This window comes from Spermophilus citellus, assembly GCF_964194105.1.
Source record: "Spermophilus citellus genome assembly, chromosome: 3".
NCBI classification, from domain to species: Eukaryota; Metazoa; Chordata; class Mammalia; order Rodentia; family Sciuridae; genus Spermophilus; species Spermophilus citellus.
In genome coordinates this window covers 161,165,077-161,169,320 of record NC_138184.1, presented here as the reverse complement: position 1 = coordinate 161,169,320, position 4,244 = coordinate 161,165,077, and positions in this window count along the sequence as shown.

Below are 4,244 nucleotides of genomic sequence, written 5' to 3'. Positions count from 1 at the left end.
TGAGATATTATAATCCATTTATGTATGATGTTGTCAAAATACATTTACTGTCAGTTAAAAATAATTAGAACAAATAACAAAGAAAGAAAGAGAGAGAAAAAAAAGGAAGGAAGGAAGGAAGGAAGGAAGGAACCATCTCATATTCAATTTTCCTTTCACACCTGTAGAAAGGCAGGCACTAGTACTATTATTGCACCAAGTTTACCAGTTGCTTGTACTTTTTTTTGTTTTAATTACCTTTGTTGATATTTGGGTTTTGTCTCTTTTTGTTTTGTTTTCTAATGCTTTAATCTCAAGGACAGATTTTAATAAGCAGTAAGTCTATTAAAATTTATGAGTCATTTTATTAAAATTATAAATTTTATAACCATAATTCTTTAGGTAAGTTTACAAATCTTATTATTCTTTGTATATGTCTAGCATGTGTCAGCAAGCAACTGAGACAATACTTGGTTAATTTCAATAATGTTAATTGAATACTTTAAATGGTTTTAAACTACAGTTACTCAATTTACATTTTATATTATTTTTAAGTGCTTCACATACCTCTCTAAATAACCATTTATAACTCTAATAAATTAAAATTATATACAGAAAAAATAATGCATGATTAGATTTATTTACAAAATTGACCTACTCAGTATCATTTTCATTACTTATGACCCCCCCTTGAAGTAAAATGCATTTAGCATAGTCTCTAATCCCCCTATTTCTTGCACTGCAATGTGAAGTGAGAATATACACTCAACTAATTATTAACTTATGGTATTATACTTTAATAACCAATATTAATAGTTTTTACAATTTTAATATCATGTTGCTAATTATTTTTTGTCTTTATTACTAGCATATCATATGCTAGGATACTCCCTAGCACAAAATATATTTGAATTAATGTGTAATATAAACCTAACTATGAATATGTGAACTAACTATCACAGAGATAATAATATGAAATAGAATCAAGGATTATGCCATCTTATAAATCTAACCTTCTCTAACCAAAATTCATAGATCATTTTTCATTTTGTGTTCTGATTTTGAATATTTAAAAGTCTCTATTTCTTTACACATTAGTGGTAACTGTGTGAGTATAATTAATTGTCCTTCACAGTAGTCACACATTTTATACATATATATTTATGATTTTATTTAATTTTATTGAAGAAGTTCAAGACTTCTACAGGATATGTCAGGATGGGTTTTGTTTTTTTTATTATCTGAACATAGAATATAGTGAATTCTTAAGTAAGCAGGTTGTTAAAAATACCTTTAGAATATTTTTAGATATTATAATATTTTTCTCTTTTTTTTATTCCAGTTTCTTCCTTAGAGATACAGTTCATCCATGGTTTAAAACTACTTTCTGTAATTGTCTGCCTTCGGTATTTATCATTAAGTCTTTGATTGCTTTAATTTTTTAGGATATTTTCAAAATTATGGATTTGACATTATGTCTGACTGAATCTGTTATTTAATTCTTATGCAGATATGTTTTCTGCTTATTTTTCTTACAGCATTTGTTGCTTATATATACAAGTTCTCTTTGCATTTAATATTTATTGATTTCTTTCAGAAACTACAGTTTCTAATATTTATGAAAATTCAAAGTGAATATGTCTTATATATACTATTGCACTCTGTGTAAATATTTTTATAGGTTTACTTTCCTTCTGTTTAAGAAATTGGCTCCATGCTTTCATGTTAAAGAATATCTCACAGGCCTCTCTGTATTTTTCCCTGTCTTCATTTTTCCTGTACCCCAGTTTACACAGTTCTCAAGCAGTGAAGACCTATTATGATCCAGACATGGATGTCTGACTTTCTCAGTTTTCTTTATTTCCACAGATATTTCTGATCTTAAGTTACATTATTTAGACAATTTTGCTCAAATCCCACTTTGAATTAGGAATTTATTTAACACAGCTCTGTTGCCCCGAAATAAAATTTTACATTTTGTTTTCATTGCCTGCTTCTTATCATTGCTTCTTATCATAGTTTAAAGCAATCTGGAGATTTTTTTTTTTTTTTTTTTTTTTTTTTTTGCACAGAAACCCTGTTCTCTCTATGGCATAGACCTTTGTATGATCAACTTGTTTTTACTTATTTTACTTTACATGACTTAACTCTGAATAAAATGCACCATAACAGGCCCCTTCTATCTCAGACTTTATTGCCTTTCAGAGAATCCTGTGATCTAGTATATGATAAGTACTGATACTAAAAGGAGGAAATGACTCTATAGATGTTCACAGTGGCTCTCACCAGCAGAAAAGCTGACCTAAAAACTTTGATAGCACAGACAAGTAAGCCTTAAATTTGGAAGTGAGAAGTGAAGTTGGAAAAAAGGCTTATCTTATTTTCTGTTTTTTTTTTTTCCTGTTGCTTTTTTAAGGGACACAGTCTTGCTATGCTACCCAGATTGGCCCTGAATTCCTGGACTCAAGTGATCCTCCTGCCTCAAGTGATCTTCCTGCCTCAAGTGATCCTCCTGCCTCAGCTTCCCCAATAGCTAGGACAAGTGTGTGGGTGTATATCACTATACCTGGTCATGAATTAACTTTTACACTATGTGAATTTGATCCATTCATCTATTTTCAATTCTACTATCCAAGGTAAAAGAAGCAACATGATAAATGCCTTGTGGTCTGCAGAATCATGCAGTTCAGGGAACTGAAAAATAACCATCTACATTGTAGCACCCAAAGCAGAAGAAAGCTAAAGGAGGTAACAAAACGCACTTGACCAGCTGTCATCCATCAGCTGTTATCTATCAGCTCCATTTAAGAGATGCTGCCATTCTCCTAAGAGCAACAACAAGCCACTAATCCACATTGGTTTTCCAGTTAGAATAAAAAGCAAATTCCTCTCGTGGACTTTTAGAGTCCTGTGTGATGACAATCTCTGCGTTTCTCCCTGGTGCCATCCACACATTTTTACCCTCTTCTCTGCTCCAGCAACACTGCATCTTTCTGTTTCTCCAAGATGCTAAGCTTGATCCCACAACTTTTTTTCAACAACTGTTAAATTTATTCTTCTGATACTGGTTTTTATATTTTTGCTATTCAGAGAAACATTACCCAACTCCCTTCTCCTTCCTAAATTATTGTTTCACATCACCTAACTGTAATTTCCTTCAGAGTCTTTATGTATCATTATTTGATTTTTTTTCTTTTCTTTGCAAGTTTATTTCCTATCATTCCCACTAACTTCAGTTCCATTAAATTCGATATTGTGTCTAGAGGTGTATGCTAGTGTTCCTGAAGGAAAAATCAAAGTATATTATGAAGTAGGAACTCAACGATATTTGTCATATGTTGAATGGAGTAATATTTCTGGTTTACATAACATATTGCATGATAAGGAGTTTCAAAGAAAGGAAATACTAGAAGAGGGATCAGGTTTTCAGTCAGGAGCAGGGAGGAGCAGGGAGGGGTAAAGAGTAAAGTGGAAATGAGATGCTCTTGAGAATAATAATAGCAGTATTTAGACCAGAGTTACAGATGCTACTTTGAATTATATGCAAATAAATAATGATTCAAACTTGAGTGAAGATGGTAATAACTAGGAAGGGATTATGGACTTAAATTATGAATATTGTTTTATGAAGTTCCTGCACACATTTAAAAGAAGTGATTGACAATATTAGTGATTGTATCAATAAAAGATGATGATTATGGTGTGTAAATATAAAATTCAATTTTGGAAATAAATTACTAGAACTTGAATCCTAGCTTTGTGTGACTCCTGACAAGGTAGCCCTCTTTTCCCTTAGCTTCCTCAAAAATAAAAGAGAGCAATAATTATTTGTAGTTTTTTATAAGGATTATCTAAGATAAAGAGATATTTTAAAATAATGCCTAACAAACAGTAAATTTGAGATAACTCAATAATTATAAACCTTTAAATATTTTTTGATTTTTCAAAAAATCATCTCTGTTTTCTCTCACTCTCTTTATTTTGATATATAATTATATATAATAAAATGAGCAATTCAAGTGAAAATGAGCAATTCAAATGGAAATGCAGATATACTTAGGTCATCAACACACCAATTTAAACAGAAAGCATGTCACCTCCAAAAGTTCTCTCAAGCCCTCTTCTAGATAATAAACCTTCCCCCTCACAGGGAAATACTATTTGGATTTGTTTTCCTGGTTCATGAAATTCATATTAATTGAATTATATAGTATGTACTCTTCTGTGTCTGGCTTCTTTTTGCTCAATACAGTAGTTTTGAAATT